General features: G+C 44.2%; 3 non-coding genes across 3 annotated transcripts; 2 read left to right on the top strand and 1 right to left on the bottom strand.

Moving 5' to 3' along the window:
• The first annotated feature begins 14795 nt into the window (after window positions 1-14795).
• trnat-agu (transfer RNA threonine (anticodon AGU)) lies at window positions 14796-14869 on the top strand. The gene has a single exon. It is a non-coding gene; the product is annotated as a tRNA-Thr (tRNA).
• A 1206-nt stretch (window positions 14870-16075) lies between these two features.
• Window positions 16076-16157, bottom strand: trnas-uga (transfer RNA serine (anticodon UGA)). Its single transcript has one exon. It is a non-coding gene; the product is annotated as a tRNA-Ser (tRNA).
• A 1819-nt stretch (window positions 16158-17976) lies between these two features.
• On the top strand, window positions 17977-18050 carry trnaa-agc (transfer RNA alanine (anticodon AGC)). Its single transcript has one exon. It is a non-coding gene; the product is annotated as a tRNA-Ala (tRNA).
• The last annotated feature ends 953 nt before the right edge of the window (window positions 18051-19003 follow it).

The following is a 19003-nucleotide window of genomic DNA, read 5'->3' as shown; positions in this document are numbered from 1 at the left end:
TAACTTTGCACGCTAATCTCTTGAAGGACATCAGTGAACGAGTTGTGGTGTTGCTGCAAAATGTCGTCACCAAAAACCTGAGTAAACAACGACTCTGATGGGACTTGAACCCACCACATTTGAATGTTTTTTCCAATAATTAACTAGACGTCCAATGCGCTATCCAATGCGCCGTGGAGCCTACTGTATATTACAGTTCTGAATCCGTGAGTTTGTGCTTCTCTGTGGGTTACGCGAGCCTTGAAGGCAAGTTTAAATGATTTCCCTGTAAATTATTTCCAACTCCGTCTTTTCCCGAACTTTGTACAAACGCATAAATGAGAGGATCACACACATCGCTCCGAGAATCTCGTCCGCTAAACTGTGAAAGGTGAGAGTGTTATTGTGAGGGGATTCCATTTATTGAGACACACATGTGATGTAAAAGTAGCAACAGGAGGCCTTATGATCTGGAGTGAGACTGGTTCCTGAAAGCCAGTTGTGTCTTAAACATTTAGATTTTATTCAATATATGGTCATATTCTGAAGCACCGCTTCAGACATTCTAACTTTGTGACACATGAAGATTTTCAACCCCCCACCAGCTCCTGTCGCTTCTGCCGCCTGCTGCCAGTGATCTACAACAAATCAAATTGCAGGGGCAGGGCGCAAAGAATTATCAGGGAAAGAGGCATGGGCTCAAAATCCAAATTAGAGGGACAGGGTCAGAAGGACAGTTAATGTTCTGGAGTGTGGACTTCGGTCAGAACTGCAAACACATAGGTGCAAGAGAGAGAGAACCTATTTCCTCTGGTAGGAGGGTCCAGCACAATGGGGCGAAGCAGTAAAGTTAGAGCTCCCCCGTTCAGGGATAATGTAAGGAATCTCTTCTTCACACAGAGGGCAGTGGAAATCTGGAATTCTATTCCTAAAACAACTGGTCAGGCTGGGGTCAATTGACAATTTCAAAATGAGATCGATAAATTTATGTTCCGCGAGGATGTGAAGGATTATGGAATCATCGCAGGTAGATGGAGTTAAGATACAGATCTGCCATGATCTAATTGAATAGCGGAGCAGGCTCGAGGTCCTAAATGGCCTCCTCCTATTTCTCTGCTCCTATGACAGTAACAGGACAGAAACCTCAACCGCTGCAAACATACGGCACATTTCATTCATATTTAACAGCAAAAATATCCGTGCCGTGCGCAACTATGCTGTGGTCAGAAAAAATACGCGAAGCTGACGTGTGGTGCTGTGATCATATCATGGTTAGTGCCCTGCATTGTGGCCGCAGTAACCTCGGTTCAAATTTAAATCACATCACAGCTCGCTTTATATCTGCTGTCCTCTGCGGCATCTGCTAATGGAACAGACTGATAAATCAAATCTTACCACATGAAAAAGATGTTTTTTTGGAGGTGAAAACCTATTTACTCATTTAAACCCCGCACTCTCACATGCCTGAGCCTGATACTCCATAATTCAAACCCGCCTCTTCTCCCAGCTTTTTCTTCTTCCACAATCAGTAGCAATTCTTTACTTCACTCCTTCCATTTCATTGTCACTTGCCTGCCGTATTACCTTAATCTAACATTCACTTCATGTGCTTACGTGGTTAAGTTCTCTCTGCTACCACCGCTGTTCATTGGGGCACATGCTCCATTTGCACCAGTGTACAACCAGTCGATACATTTAGATCTGTTTGACCGCTTGACAGATAAGCGCTGCAAAAGCATGACTGGACTTTAGAAGAACAGCGGCCGAATTGTTCACGAAATTTCATTGGAGAATCTTGTGATATCTTGTTAACTGAAGAACTGGGTTTTGTTTTGATGCTGGTTGGCACTTTTCCGAAAACTCTTGCAGTGTCGTGAGCGACGGGCAGCGCTACCAAGCTGCCAATGGGGGTTTAACTGTGAACTATTGGCCCGCTGTTATGGTGCAGTTAGATCGGAAGTGTTCCGTCTTAATCTTAAGAGTTCTGTTGAAATGTGTGATTGAAACAAATATAGGATACATGGAAAGAGTTGAAATGTCTTTGAATGCCCGTGGCGCAAGGCCCTGTGTTCTTTATGAAGAGCGGCAGCAGGAATAAAGTTTTACAGAAATAAAATGTACAGACTTGGTGCGAATGAGTAAACTGCGCTGGTCTAAGATAGATAAAAGTTTGAAATTAAATTAATTTCCAAAGGATAAAGTTAACCCTTTCTGCCAGCTCCCTCGTCATTTGCTTTTTCAGTTAATATTTCAAACGGTGTAAGAACATAAGAACATAAGAAATTGGAGCAGGAGTAGGCCATTCGGCCCTTCGAGCCTGCTCAGCCATTCAATGAGATCAGGGCTGATGTTCTGCCTCAACTCCATTCACCGGCCCTATCGCCATATCCCTTGATGCCCTTACTCGTCAGAAATCTATCGACTTCTATTTTGAATATACCCAATGACTGAGCCTCCACAGCCCTCTGGGGTAGAGAATTCCAAATATTCACCACCCTCTGTGTGAAGAAGTGTCTTCTCATCTCAGTCCTGAATGGCCTATCCTTTATCCTGAGACGGTGGCCACTGGTTCTAGACTCCCCAGCCTAGGGAATCATCCACCCAGCATCCACTTTATCAAGCTCTGAAATAATTCTGTATGCTTCAATGAGATCCCCTCTCATTCTTCTGAATTCAATAGAATAGAGGTCTAGTTTACTCAATCTCTTCTCATAGGACAGTCCCGCTATCCCAGTGATCAATCTCGTGAACCTTCGTTGCACCCCCTCTATGGCAAGTATATCCTTCCTTCGGAAAGGAGACCAAAATTGTACACAGTACTCCAGGTGTGGCCTCACCAATGCCCTATATACTTGGAGTAAGACTTCTTTACTCCTATACACAAATCCTCTTGTAATGAAGGCCAGCATACCATTTGCCAACCGAATGGCTTGCTGCACCTACGCATTCACTTTCAGTGACTCATATACAAGGACACCCATGTCCCTTTGAGCATCTGCATTCCCCAATTTTTCACCATTCAGGAAATACTCTGCCTTCCTGTTTTTTCTACCAAAGTGGATAACTTCACATTTATCCACATCATATTCCATCTGCCATGTTCTCGCCCAGTCACTGAGCCTGTCCAGATTCCCTTGAAGCCTCTTCACATCCTCTTCACAACTGACACTGCCACCTAGCATTGTATCTTGAGCAAATTTGGAAATATTACATTTAGTCCCCTCATCTAAATCATTGATATAGATTGTGAATAGCTGGGGCCCAAGCACGATCATTGAGTGACCACACTAGTTACAGCCTGCCATCCTGAAAAAGACCCGTTTATCCCTACTCTTTGTTGTCTGTCTCTTAACCAGTGTAAAGCCCGTGTAGATTGGAGTTCGCTCTCAGTTTTCCCATCGATGTGAAAATGAAACACGAGGTGGCGAGGATTGCCCCGAACAGCAGAGCTGGGCACTGACTCGATTTCTATTGCTGCAGGAGTTGTTCTGTTCCTGTAAATATTTCCCTCAACATTAAAAGGCCTGTTTTAACTCACAGCGTTTAAATGGGCGATTTTATTATATGTTAGAGAGTTTCCATCAAATAGATTTTAATAAATCTGCAGAAAGATGAGGTTAGGACTGGAACTGGTATGATGACGATACACAGAGTTAACATCAAATTCAGGCTCATTTTGCAATGGGGCAGGAAACCGCAAACAGTTGCTGATATGTGGCACCGTGATCGTATAGTTGTTCGTACTCTGTGTTGTGGCCGCAGCAACTTCGCTTCGAATCCGAGTCATAATACAGGTTTTTCTTCCTTCCACAATCAATAGCCCTCCTTTACTTTCCTCCTTCAATTTCGTTGTAACTTTCCTGTGGTATTACCTTAATCTAACATTCACTTTCACCTACTCGTACCGCTAAGTCTGCTCTGCTCCCACCGCTATTCCTGGGGCACATGTCCCATTCGCCCCAAACTCAAGTCGATACCTTTAGACCTGAGGGACCGCTCGACAGACAAGCTGTAGGAATGCAGGTTCGGCCTTTGGAACCAAAGCAGCCCGATTTTACAAGTAAACTCCTTCTGGAATGAAGTGAACTGGGGAGATTAACTGAAGAACTGTTTTTTTTTTTAGCTGGTAGTTGGCGCTTTTCCCTAGACAGTTGAGGAGCGTGAGCGATGGGAAGCAGTACATGGCTGCGGATGAAGCGTGAAATGTGAAATATGCAATTTTTGCAAACTGGTTATCAAAATGCATAATGCACGCTCAGTAGGGAACAAAGAGAGGAAGGGACGCTCCGGATGTAACAGACAGGGTAAGGGACGCTACGGATGTAACAGACAGGGTAAGGGACGCTCCAAATGTGCCAGACAGTTTAAGGGACTCTCCAGATTTACCAGACAGTGTAAGGGACGCTCCGGATGTACCAAACAGGGTAAAGGACTCTGCGAATGTATCACACAGAGTAAGGACGCTCCGGATAGATCAGACAGTGTAAGGCATGCTCCTGATGTAACAGACAGTGTAAGGGACGCTCCGGATGTATCAGATAGGGTAAGGGACGTTCCGGATGTACCAGCCAGGGTAAAGGACGCTCCGGATGTATCATACAGATTAAGGGACGCTCCCGATGTACCAGAGAGGGCAAGGGACGCTCTTGATGTACCAGACAGGGCAAGGGACGCTCCGGATGTACCAGACATTCTAAAGGACACTGCGGAATTACCAGACAGGGTAAGAGATGCTCAGGCGGTTCTAGAGCGGTTAGGGTGCACTCAGGATCTATCAGACAGAATAAGGGACGGTAAAGAGGTATCAGAGAGGCTGATGGATGCAGAGTTATTACTTTCTAAACCTCACATTTTCTAATTATCAATAAAAGCAAAAGTTGAATCCGAATGTAACAGGTGGTCTGCCGTCTCCCACGTGGGGGCAATAAGACCGTAGAAAGGGGCCGGCCTGGACAATTGTAGCGCTGAGAAATAGATTTATAACTTACACTGATTCCCCCACCCAATACATTAATAAATAATACAGATATGTCTAAATATATTTGTAATGAACAGAGGTGCAAAAGCATTTACATCTAACACAATAGCAACTCACAAATACATTTGTATCTAACATGGACATACACAAATATACTTACATCCATCACAGGTGATTGATTGCTGAAAGTACTGTAATTGTTTGTCTTTATGTGTCCCAGAAATTCGGGTCGGGGGCTTCCCGTGGGTGCAAGCCCCCGACCTACACTTACCTTGCGCGCCGGCAGTTGAGCTTTAGGGCTCCGTGGATTTCCTCTCTGTGGCCCGGTCCAGCTCCCGGCGCGCTGTGCTTGCGTGTTCCAGCGGCATAGTTAGTGCGATGCGTCCCCTTGGATAACGTGAGCCATGGGCAGCCAATCCGAGGAGGGAAAAGCCCATTCATAAGATTGACAGAAAGACCTGTCAAACTTATGAATACTCCGGTCCCCAAAACAGTAGTTAACCTTCAAATAAATTTTAACAAATCATCACACTTTTTAAATAAACTTTAAATTACATTAAATAACTATTTTAAAAATAATTTAAATTTTTGAAAAAAATAATTTTATAAAAAAACGGGGCTAAAAATAAACTTACCTTACTTTAAAGTATTTAAAAATAATAAACCTGTGGAAAAAATGTTTTCATTTCAATTAATTGACCACTTACCTTTAAAAAGCAGGCCTTACGCCTGCTTTTCAAATGTGTAAATCCTACAGGCTTACCCTTGCGTGAAAACCTGTAAAAAAAAACTATGTTCAAAGCGCACGCGCCGCCTCCCCTGCGCGCGCGTTCCACCTCTGAACCACTTCGTTCAGAGGATCGGAAGTGCCGGTTTCCCGCGCATGCGCGGTGCATGCAAGATATCGGCCCTTCCATCGGATCTACGCGTGAGTACCCCGTGCATACTCACGCGTTGGGACCCGAATCTCTGGGCCTACTATGGGCCAGAAATTCGGGTCGGAGGCTTCCCATGCGTGGAAGCCCCCGACCTGCAGTTACCTAGCGCGCCTGCCGTTGTGCTGTGGGCCCGCGTGGGATTCTGATCCTGGGCCTGCTCCAGCTGCTGGCGCGCAGTGCTTGCATGTCCCAGTGGCGCCATTAGTTCGAAGAGTCCCCTGGGATCACGTGGGCAATGGAGAGCCAATCGTAGCACGGAATCTTTATTATCAGATTTGACAGGAAGACCTGACAAATCAATGAATAGAGATCTGCCCGAAAACCTAACTAAAACTTCAACATTTTTTTAGAAAACATCACAATTTTAAAATAACTATAAATTACATAAAATAACTATTTAAAAAAAATTTAAACTTTGAAAAAAATAATTACTGTTTTTAACGCGGCTTAAAATAAACGTACCTTTCATTTAAGTATTTAAAAATAATAAACCTGTGGAAAAAAGTTTTAATTTTATTTAATTCACCACTTACCATGTTAAAAGCAGGCCTGGCACTGATTGTTTAATCTCGGCAATGAGAATTTCACATACATAAAGCAGATATTTTAGATCAGATACAGCGTTAAATCTCATTGCTCTAATGCATCAGTGTGTGAATATGACATTAAATGTGTTTCAATACATAAGAAATAGGAGCAGGAGTAGGCCATCCGGCCCCTCGGGCCTGCTCTGCCATTCAATAGGGTCATGGCTGATCTGAATGTAGACTCACGTCCACTTCCCTGTCCTCTCCCCGTAACCCCTAATTCCCTTATCTGCTAGGAAAATGTCTATCTCCATTTTAAATTTATTTAATGTTGCAGCTTCCACAGCTCTCTGGGATAGCAAATTCCATAGATTTACTACCCTCTGAGTGAAGAAGTTTCTCCTCATCTCAGTTTTGAAAGGGCAGCAACTTATTCTAAGATTATGCCCCCTAGTTCTAGTCGCACCCATCAGTGGAAACATCCTCACCGCATCCACCCGATCAAGTCCCCTCACAATCTTATATGTTTCGATAAGATCGCCTCTCATTCTTCTGAACTCCAATGAGTAGAGTCCCAACCTACTCAACCTTTCCTCATACATCAACCTCCTCATCTCTGGAATCAACCGAGTGAACCTTCTCTGAACCGCCTCGAGAGCAAGTATATCTTTTCTTAAATATGGAAACCAAAACTGCACGCAGTATTCCAGGTGTGGCCTCACCAATACCCTGTGTAACTGCAGCAAGACTTCCCTGTTTTTATACTCCATCCCCCTTGCAATAAAAGCCAAGATTTCATTGGCCTTCCTGATCACCTGCTGCACCTGCATACTAACTTTTTGTGTTTCATGCACCAGGACCCCCAGATCCCTTTGTACTGTAGCACTTTGCAGTTTCTCTCCATTTAGATAATAACTTGCTCTTTGATTTTTTCGGCCAGAGTGCATAAGCTCACAGTTTCCAACATTATGTTGCATCTGCCAAATCTCTGCCAACTCACTTAGCCTGTCTACGTCCTTTTGCAGGTTTTTTATGCCCTCCTCACTCAATGCTTTCCCTCCCATCTTTGTATCGTCGGCAAACTTGGATATGTTGCACTCGGTCCCTTCCTCCAAATCGTTAATATAGATTGTAAAGAGTTGGGGTCCCAGCACTGACCCCTGCAGAACACCACTAGTTACTGATTGCGAGCCCGAGAACGAACCATTTATACCAACTCTTTGTTTTCTGTTAGATAGCAAATCTTCCACCCATGCCAGTGTATTACCCCCAACCCCGTGATTTTTTTATCTTGATCAGTAATCTTTTGTGTGGAACCTTGTCAAGTGCCTTTTGGAAGTCCAAATACACTACATCCACTGGTTCCCCTTTATCCACCCTGTATGTTACATCCTCAAAGAATTCGAGCAAATTGCTCAAACATGACTTCCGCTTCGTAAAACCATGCTGACTCTGTCCTATTGAATTATGTTTATGCAAATGCTCTGTTACTGTTTCCTTAATAATGGACTCCAACATTTTGCCAACCACAGATGTTAGGCTAACTGGTCTATAGTTTCCAGCTTTTTGTCTACTTCCCTTCTTAAATAAGGGTGTTACATTAGCAGTTTTCTAATCTGCTGGGACCTTTCCTGAGTCCAGGGTGATCTGGAAAATAATCACCGATACATCCACAATCCCTACCGCCACTTCTCTCAAGACCCTAGGATGTAGGCCATCAGGTCCGGGGGATTTATCTGCCTTAAGTCCCATTATTTTACTGAGTACCATCTCCTTAGTGATTTTAATCGTGTTTAGCTCCTCCCCCCCCCATTGCCCCCTGTTTGTCCAGTGTTGGGATATTTTTAGTGTCCTCTACTGTAAAGACTGATACAAAATACAGTAGGGGGATTTAAAGCAGATTCGGAGCCAATGGTTTCTAAGGTGATCTTACCTGTGGCTCGTTAGTTCAGTATTTCTGTTTCCAAATGGTAGAAACAACCTTTAATAAAGTCCCCTTTACCGCATGTCCTGCCGAGCTCCCAGATTGACAATGTGGAAAACATGGAGCAGGCTTCTGGAAACAAACGGACTTACACATTGACCTCACAGTTTCAGCACTTCTGGGACGGAATTCCTGCTTTAAAGAATAAAATTGCCGTTTTATTGCGATGTACTGAACACAAGCTGTTTTTCTGGCAGTTATTATTTGAAGATTTGTGGAATGTCTCCAGGCCGAGGAAAGTGGTTCTATTAAAATGTTGGGGCGCGTCCAGAATTTGGACCCGGTACCTCTTGCATTTTAATTGATGTGAATTCCCAAAATGACAACCACACCCCTAGACCAAAGAACCACTAACCTTGCACTGATTGTTTAATCTCGGCAATGAGAATTTCACATACATAAAGCAGATATTTTAGATCAGAGACAGCGTTAAATCTCAATGCATCAATGTGTGAATATGACATTAAATGTGTTTCAATACAGTAGGGGGATTTAAAGCAGATTCTGAGCCAATGGTTTCTAAGGTGATCTTACCTGTGGCTCGTTATTTCACTCTCCCCTTCCTCCCACACGCTGACGGTTTTTAAACCTTGTTTTATTTCTGCTTCTCTGGGCCAGAGCATTCCACAGTCCCACAAGCCTTTTTACAAATACCCTTTCACTGCTTGACTTCTCTGTTTATTAGTTATGAAGCACCTTGAGGTGCAATGGTGGCGTTTCTGACGTCAAATTAAAAGGCGGCGATTTGGAAACACGTTGGGGTCACAGTTTCTTTTGCACAGAATTGAACCGGAATCTTTCAAGATGGACTATTGTATATGCTGCATCACAATAAAACATATCTTGTTATAAAGGCTGGCTCATTAGCTCCCAAGTGTCAGAGGAAGGATGGTCTGATCTCCTCATTTATTTCATGTAAGACACAAACACAGGGTAATCATTCAGAATCACCTCACAGATTGACACAGATATAAACAAAGCGGTAGATACAGATAGCAATGAGACACATGGCGAAACGGACAAGAGTTCTGTACACAATTAAACTCTACAGAGATACCGACAGTGTGAGAGATCATTACAGGATCCTGCAACGATGCCTCGGTCAATAGCAACAGTTAGGAGCTGCATTTCAGATGCAGCCTATTACCATCTCGTCTAGCTTCTAATCTCTTTTACTTCTTTTGGTTCTTTTATTCTTTTGTCCGATCGCAGCCCTGCCTTCGATCTAGTTCCTTTTCTCTCCAGTTTTGAAGAAGGGTCAAACCCGAAACGTCAACTCAAATTTCTCTCCACGGATGTTGCCTGACCTGCTGAGTTTTTCCAGCATTTTCTGTTGTTATTTCGGATTTCCAACATCTGCAGTATTTTGCTATCATCCCCATGAGTTTGTTTGCTGTTCCCCAGCTCCCAGAGTGAGTGTGACCGCGACAGCAGCAACATTCAGGCCGCCTGTCCGGCCCCGCTCCCTCCAAGCGCCCTCTGCTGGTGGAAAGCAGCAATTGCAACCTCAGAGAGCGTAAACTGCCCATCGCTGCGTAACAAGATATCATTGAAGCAGAGGAGCGCAGAGGTTTACATCTGTAGCGTGTAGGTAATATGGCCGACTCATTGTTTTGGAACAGCTGAACCTGAATCGTTCTCTGGCAGATGTTGCAGATTTACGTATGAAAAGTGCCCTCGAGGTACAATCGACAAATTTGGAGATGACGTGCAGTGGGACAAGTTAAAGGATCAGCACAGTTAATGCCGAGAACAAATTAAACAATAGCTCAAGCTGATGAATCTTACACTGGTGAAAATCATCAGCGGAAATTTAGAGGAAGCGACATTGAGAAGGGCTGTACTGCGATTCTAACACTTCTCCAAGCACATTCCGGGCAAATCATTGACAGTAAAAAGACGGTTTGGAATGGAAAAGGAACTGCGGGCACGCGTGACAGAGCATTGGTATTGGGAATGCAAAACTGCTGTCTCCAATACTCTGCTTACCTGAATCAGTCAAAATGCAATGGACAATACATGACAAACCTATTTGAATATACATTTGATAATCAGTTGATTCGGTCTGTATTCCAGACAGAGTGACACTTCAGTGAATGGGTATGAATCTCGCTTGAGGGATTGTAGATTGAAATTTACGAAAGGTCCCGCGTGAGCCCCTTTTTAACGTTGGCGTCGTACTTCTGCTCCCACATGACACAGATCAGCCACAGCCTCTGCTCCCTGCCCGCCGGCTGCAGAAACATTGTCTCCAGATTACAGACTGATTCTAGGTCGGAGATCAATATTCAGGGTAGAGCCTAAACACAGCGGGTGGGATCAAATAATAAAGCATTTATTTTAGACCAGAGGCAGCGATAAATGTCCTATATTGCTCACATGCATCAATTTGTGAATCTGAAATTAAATGGGTTGAAATACAGTGGGGGGATTTAAATTAGATTCGGGGCCAATAGTTTCCAAGTTGATCTTTCCTGTGTCTCTCTTGCCTCTCTGCCCCCTTCCTCCCACAGGCTGCCGGTTTTTAAACCTTGTTTTAAATCTGCTGCTTGCTGGGCCAGTGCATTCCACAGTCTCACAGCCCTTTCTACAAATACCCTTTCAGTGCTTGACTTCTCTGTTTATTAGTTATGAATCACCTTGAGGTGCAATGGTGGCGTTTGTGACGTCAGATTAAAAGGCAGGCTATTGGAAACACGTTGGAGTCACAGTTTCTTTTGCACAGAATTGAAACTGAAACTTTTGAGATGGAATATTGTATTTGCTGCATCACAGTAAATAATATCGTGTTATAACTGTTGGCTTATTTGTTCCCCAGTGTCAGAGGAAGAGTTGTCTGATCCCCCCATTTATTTCATATAAGACACAAACATAGGGTAATCATTCAGAATCACCTCACAGATTGACACTGAGATAAATTAAGCGGGAGATACAGAGAGCAATGGGACATATGGCGGAATGGACAAGAGAGCTGGAGAAATAAGAAACGGCCTGAGAGTCCAGAAGACAGTGACCGGAAGCTGATAGACATCAGTGTGTGGGGGCGAGAAATTATGCCAGCATTCGGTCCCGTGGCTTAGCTGGTCAAAGCGTCTGTCTAGTTAACGAGAAGATCCTGGGTTCGATTCCCAGCGGGGCCTATTTTTATAGAATCTCCAGGGGTGAGTTTCTTCTCGTGTGAAAAGGCTACAATTCTTTTAAATGTAACTGTGCCTGCACCAGTTCCCATTCTGGATGAAGGCTCCAGTGGCTGCGAGGCCTCCGTTGAATTTCACCGCTTCTGTATTTCTGGCGGTGCTGATTTTGGACTCTTCATCAAAAATCCATGTTTCCTAAGCAGTGCCATGCGATACTTTGCAGAGCTCCAGTTGTTGATGTGTGGTGCCGTGCTCGTATAGTGATTAATAATCTGCATTCTGGCCGCAGCAACTTCGGCTCCAAACCGAAACATAACGCAGACTTTTCTTCCTTCCACAATCAATAGCTCTCCTTTACTTTCCCCCTTCAATTTCATTATAATTTTCCTGCGGTATTTCCTTAATCTAACATTCACTTTCAGCCACTTAAACTGCTAAGTGTGCTCTGCTACCACCACTCTTCCTGGGCCACATGTCCCATACGCCCCAATCTGAGTTGGTGCTTTGAAACCAGTCGATACATTTAGAACTGCGAGACCTCCCGACAGTCAAGCTCTGCGAAAGCAGAGCCGGCCTTCGGAACCAATGCAGCCCGATTCAGAAAATTCCTTGGGAAATGAAGCTTCAAACTTTTCAAACAAATCGTTTTATTGACATAATAATACAAGTTTTACAGAGAGAGACTTGTATAACCTCAGTGGTGCAACTCAAAACTCAGAATGTTCAATTCTTCTGCTTCGGGAGAGGGAGAGATGAATTATGAGTTGGTGTCCTCCTTGTTTTTTTTCTGGTCAGTCTTCCAGATCTCCACTCCGTTTGTCTGTCTCCTGGACTGTCTCCTGGAATGTGTTCTGCTTTTCACTTTAGAATGGCTGCTCTTGTACCATTGCTGCTGACAGAAACAAGCCTTCCAGTGACTTTCCATTCTCTCTCTCCCACGGTTAAACAGACTGATGCTACCGGACAGCAGCGAGTGTATGGGAAGGTACCTTAGAGACTGTCGAGGCCTCCTTATCTGGAGCTTCCAGACAATCTGCAGATAACTTTTGGAATTCGGTCAGCAAACCTTCTTGAAGTAAGTGATCCAGTTGTCTCGGCAATCCTTTAGTTTCCTTAAAACCGGCATTGAAAATTCCAAAATCCTCCAAGAGGGAGCAGATTGAAGAAAATAAATTATTTGAAGTAGTTAATTATCATAATGAGATAGCCCGCTGCGAGCAGGGCTCAACACCTGCGCGAGGAAACCCCATTGGATTTCAAGCCCAAAGCCTTAACCACTCGGCCATCGCAGCCGCGAAAATGTCGACTCCAAGATACTAAGTTCTCAAATCGCTGACCCTGTTTATTGTTGGCGATGACGGTTTCGTGATATTTAATTTGCTGCAAATTCAGCAAGTCCAGAAGAATCGCAGCGATCATTACAAGAAAAGAAAACTTCCGATATTTAACGGTATGTAAGATGTTGAGAACAGTATGGAATATTCTGCAGGGTAATGAAAATAAACAGCAGAAACATTGTGTTCTGCTCCCACATGAAATAGATCAGCCACAGCCTCTGCTCCCTGCCCGCCTGCTGCAGAAACCTTGTCTCCAGATTACAAACTGATTCTAGGTCGGAGATAAATATTCAGGGTGGAGCCTAAACGCAGCGGGTGGGATCAAATAATAAAGCAGTTATTTTAGACCAGAGACAGCGATAAATGTCCTATATTGCTCACATGCATCAATTTGTGAATCTGACATTAAATGGGTTTAAATACAGTGGGGGGATTTAAAGTAGATTCGGGGTCAATAGTTTCCAAGTTGATCTTTCCTGTGTCTCTCTTGCCTCTCTGCCCCCTTCCTCCCACAGGCTGCCGGTTTTTAAACCTTGTTTTAAATCTGCTGCTTGCTGGACCAGTGCATTCCACAGTCTCACAACCCTTTCTACAAATACCCTTTCAGTGCTTGATTTCTCTGCTTATTAGTTATGAATCACCTTGAGGTGCAATGGTGGCGATTGTGACGTCAGATTAAAAGGCAGGCTATTGGAAACACGTTGGAGTCACAGTTTCTTTTGCACAGAATTGAAACTGAAACTTTTAAGCTGGAATATTGTATTTGCTGCATCACAGTAAACAATATCGTGGTATAAGTGTTGGCTTATTTGTTCCCCAGTGTCAGAGGAAGAGTTGTCTGATCCCCCCATTTATTTCATACTAGCTGGGGAGCCCGGCGTTACCGGGGCTGTTTTGGGGCAGGCGGTTTAAATCGAGTGCCAGGCTTTGGGACCCTGTCTGTGTCCCTTTGTGAATCTGGTGCTGGGCAACATTTTAAATCGAGTGGCGGGCTTCAGGGCCCTGTGTGTGTCCCTGTCTGTCTACCTTTTAAAAGCTTGCAAAATGAAAGTGAAACTACTTATGGCTTTGGGGCCCTGTCTGTGTCCCTTTGTGAATCTGGTGCTGGGCAACATTTTAAATCGAGTGGCAGGCTTAGGGCCCTGTCTGTGTCCCTGTATGTCTACCTTTTAAAAGGTTGAAAAATGAAAGTGAAAGTACTTATAAAACGTTTTTGGTAAATCTTATGTTACTTTTAAAAGAGATACTAACTTTGAAAGTCGTTATAGCTGGAAGCTGAAGTCATTTGAGCTGGAAGCTTAGTGAAAGAATGGCTGCCACATCCCCGAGATGAAAACGAATAGTCCCGCCCACACACACACCGATTGGCCAACCATCAGGGGACCGTACTGTAGGATTGGTCAATCGTGACGGAACAGGATTGGTGGAACCTTGATGTCAGTCAATCAATGCTAGCAGATAATGAGTTTAATTTTGAAGGTTTTTTGCTGAAGGTTTTTTGCATAAGGCGCAAACACTTTTCGTCCGACTGAAAAGTAAATACGCTTAAAACCGTCTCTGAAGCGTAAGCTTTCTTTGGAGGTAACGCGCGCGTAGGTACGCCCTGTAACTTTCGAGCGCATAGCCCGACAGACGCACAGGCGATGACAGAATGACAGACAGAATGACAGACAGAATGACAGACAGAAGTACCGATTTATATATATAGATAAGACACAAACATAGGGTAATCATTCAGAATCACCTCACAGATTGACACTGAGATAAATTAAGCGGGAGATACAGAGAGCAATGGGACATATGGCGGAATGGACAAGAGAGCTGGAGAAATAAGAAACGGCCTGAGAGTCCAGAAGACAGTGACCGGAAGCTGATAGACATCAGTGAGTGGGGGCGAGAAATTGCGCCAGCATTCGGTCCCGTGGCTTAGCTGGTCAAAGCGTCTGTCTAGTAAACAGGAAATCCTGGGTTCGATTCCCAGCGGGGCCTATTTTTATAGAATCTCCAGGGGTGAGTTTCTTCTCGTGTGAAAAGGCTACAATTCTTTTAAATGTAACTGTGCCTGCACCAGTTCCCATTCTGGATGAAGGCTCCAGTGGCTGCGAGGCCTCCGTTGAATTTCACCGCTTCTGTATTTCTGGCGGTGCTGATTTTGGACTCTTCATCAAAAATCCATGTTTCCTAAGCAGTGCCATGCGATACTTTGCAGAGCTCCAGTTGTTGATGTGTGGTGCCGTGCTCGTATAGTGATTAATAATCTGCATTCTGGCCGCAGCAACTTCGGCTCCAAACCGAAACATAACGCAGACTTTTCTTCCTTCCACAATCAATAGCTCTCCTTTACTTTCCCCCTTCAATTTCATTATAATTTTCCTGCGGTATTTCCTTAATCTAACATTCACTTTCAGCCACTTAAACTGCTAAGTGTGCTCTGCTACCACCACTCTTCCTGGGCCACATGTCCCATACGCCCCAATCTGAGTTGGTGCTTTGAAACCAGTCGATACAATTAGACCTGCGAGACCTCCCGACAGTCAAGCTCTGCGAAAGCAGAGCCGGCCTTCGGAACCAATGCAGCCCGATTCAGAAAATTCCTTGGGAAATTAAGCTTCAAACTTTTCAAACAAATCGTTTTATTGACATAATAATACAAGTTTTACAGAGAGAGACTTGTACAACCTCAGTGGTGCAACTCAAAACTCAGAATGTTCAATTCTTCTGCTTCGGGAGAGAGAGAGATGAATTATGAGTTGGTGTCCTCCTTGTTTTTTTTCTGGTCAGTCTTCCAGATCTCCACTCCGTTTGTCTGTCTCCTGGACTGTCTCCTGGAATGTGTTCTGCTTTTCACTTTAGAATGGCTGCTCTTGTACCATTGCTGCTGACAGAAACAAGCCTTCCAGTGACTTTCCATTCTCTCTCTCCCACGGTTACACAGACAGTTGCTACCGGACAGCAGCGAGTGTATGGGAAGGTACCTCAGAGACTGTCGAGGCCTCCTTATCTGGAGCTTCCAGACAATCTGCAGATAACTTTTGGAATTCGGTCAGCAAACCTTCTTGAAGTAAGTGATCCAGTTGTCTCGGCAATCCTTTAGTTTCCTTAAAACCGGCATTGAAAATTCCAAAATCCTCCAAGAGGGAGCAGATTGAAGAAAATAAATTATTTGAAGTAGTTAATTATCATAATGAGATAGCCCGCTGCGAGCAGGGCTCGAACCTGCGCGGGGAAACCCCATTGGATTTCAAGTCCAACGCCTTAACCACTCGGCCATCGCAGCCGCGACAATGTCGGCTCCAAGATACTAAGTTCTCAAATCGCTGACCCTGTTTATTGTTGGCGATGACGGTTTCGTGATATTTAATTTGCTGCAAATTCAGCAAGTCCAGAAGAATCGCAGCGATCATTACAATAAAAGAAAACTTCCGATATTTAACGGTATGTAAGATGTTGAGAACAGTATGGAATATTCTGCAGGGTAATGAAAATAAACAGCAGAAACATTGTGTTCTGCTCCCACATGACACAGATCAGCCACAGCCTCTGCTACCTGCCCGCCGGCTGCAGAAACCTTGTCTCCAGATTACAAACTGATTCTAGGTCGGAGATAAATATTCAGGGTAGAGCCTAAACGCAGCGGGTGGGATCAAATAATAAAGCAGTTATTTTAGACCAGAGACAGCGATAAATGTCCTATATTGCTCACATGCATCAATTTGTGAATCTGACATTAAATGGGTTTAAATACAGTGGGGGGATTTAAAGTAGATTCGGGGTCAATAGTTTCCAAGTTGATGTTTCCTGTGTCTCTCTTGCCTCTCTGCCCCCTTCCTCCCACAGGCTGCCGGTTTTTAAACCTTGTTTTAAATCTGCTGCTTGCTGGACCAGTGCATTCCACAGTCTCACAACCCTTTCTACAAATACCCTTTCAGTGCTTGACTTCTCTGCTTATTAGTTATGAATCACCTTGAGGTGCAATGGTGGCGATTGTGACGTCTGATTAAAAGGCAGGCTATTGGAAACACGTTGGAGTCACAGTTTCTTTTGCACAGAATTGAAACTGAAACTTTTAAGCTGGAATATTGTATTTGCTGCATCACAGTAAACAATATCGTGGTATAACTGTTGGCTGATTTGTTCCCCAGTGTCAGAGGAAGAGTTGTCTGATCCCCCCATTTATTTCATACTAGCTGGGGAGCCCGGCGTTGCCGGGGCTGTTTTGGGGCAGGCGGTTTAAATCGAGTGCCAGGCTTTGGGGCGCTGTCTGTGTCCCTTTGTGAATCTGGTGCTGGGCAACATTTTAAATCGAGTGGCAGGCTTAGGGCCCTGTCTGTGTCCCTGTATGTCTACCTTTTAAAAGGTTGAAAAATGAAAGTGAAAGTACTTATAAAACGTTTTTGGTAAATCTTATGTTATTTTTAAAAGAGATACTAACTTTGAAAGTCGTTATAGCTGGAAGCTGAAGTCATTTGAGCTGGAATCTTAGTGAAAGAATGGCTGCCACATCCCCGAGATGAAAACGAATAGTCCCGCCCACACACACACCGATTGGCCAACCATCAGGGGACCGTACTGTAGGATTGGTGAATCGTGACGGAACAGGATTGGTGGAACCTTGATGTCAGTCAATCAATGCTAGCAGATAATGAGTTTAATTTTGAAGGTTTTTTGCTGAAGGTTTTTTGCATAAGGCGCGAACACTTTTCGTCCGACTGAAAAGTAAATACACTTAAAACCGTCTCTGAAGCGTAAGCTTTCTTTGGAGGTAACGCGTGCGTAGGTACGCCCTGTAACTTTCGAGCGCATAGCCCGACAGACGCACAGGCGATGACAGAATGACAGACAGAATGACAGACAGAATGACAGACAGAAGTACCGATTTATATATATAGGTAAGACACAAACATAGGGTAATCATTCAGAATCACCTCACAGATTGACACTGAGATAAATTAAGCGGGAGATACAGAGAGCAATGGGACATATGGCGGAATGGACAAGAGAGCTGGAGAAATAAGAAACGGCCTGAGAGTCCAGAAGACAGTGACCGGAAGCTGATAGACATCAGTGAGTGGGGGCGAGAAATTGCGCCAGCATTCGGTCCCGTGGCTTAGCTGGTCAAAGCGTCTGTCTAGCAAACAGGAGATCCTGGGTTCGATTCCCAGCGGGGCCTATTTTTATAGAATCTCCAGGGGTGAGTTTCTTCTCGTGTGAAAAGGCTACAATTCTTTTAAATGTAACTGTGCCTGCACCAGTTCCCATTCTGGATGAAGGCTCCAGTGGCTGCGAGGCCTCCGTTGAATTTCACCGCTTCTGTATTTCTGGCGGTGCTGATTTTGGACTCTTCATCAAAAATCCATGTTTCCTAAGCAGTGCCATGCGATACTTTGCAGAGCTCCAGTTGTTGATGTGTGGTGCCGTGCTCGTATAGTGATTAATAATCTGCATTCTGGCCGCAGCAACTTCGGCTCCAAACCGAAACATAACGCAGACTTTTCTTCCTTCCACAATCAATAGCACTCCTTTACTTTCCCCCTTCAATTTCATTATAATTTTCCTGCGGTATTTCCTTAATCTAACATTCACTTTCAGCCACTTAAACTGCTAAGTGTGCTCTGCTACCACCACTCTTCCTGGGCCACATGTCCCATACGCCCCAATCTGAGTTGGTGCTTTGAAACCAGTCGATACATTTAGACCTGCGAGTCCTCCCGACAGTCAAGCTCTGCGAAAGCAGAGCCGGCCTTCGGAACCAATGCAGCCCGATTCAGAAATTTCCTTGGGAAATGAAGCTTCAAACTTTTCAAACAAATCGTTTTATTGACATAATAATACAAGTTTTACAGAGAGAGACTTGTACAACCTCAGTGGTGCAACTCAAAACTCAGAATGTTCAATTCTTCTGCTTCGGGAGAGAGAGAGATGAATTATGAGTTGGTGTCCTCCTTGTTTTTTTTCTGGTCAGTCTTCCAGATCTCCACTCCGTTTGTCTGTCTCCTGGACTGTCTCCTGGAATGTCTTCTGCTTTTCACTTTAGAATGGCTGCTCTTGTACCATTGCTGCTGACAGAAATAAGCCTTCCAGTGACTTTCCATTCTCTCTCTCCCACGGTTACACAGACTGATG

The sequence above is a fragment of the Somniosus microcephalus genome, unplaced genomic scaffold (genome assembly GCF_052327205.1).
Source record: "Somniosus microcephalus isolate GS21.2 unplaced genomic scaffold, FLI_Smic_1.0 unresolved_chr1, whole genome shotgun sequence".
In the NCBI taxonomy this organism is placed as follows: domain Eukaryota; kingdom Metazoa; phylum Chordata; class Chondrichthyes; order Squaliformes; family Somniosidae; genus Somniosus; species Somniosus microcephalus.
This window is presented reverse-complemented; position numbering and strand designations above follow the sequence as displayed.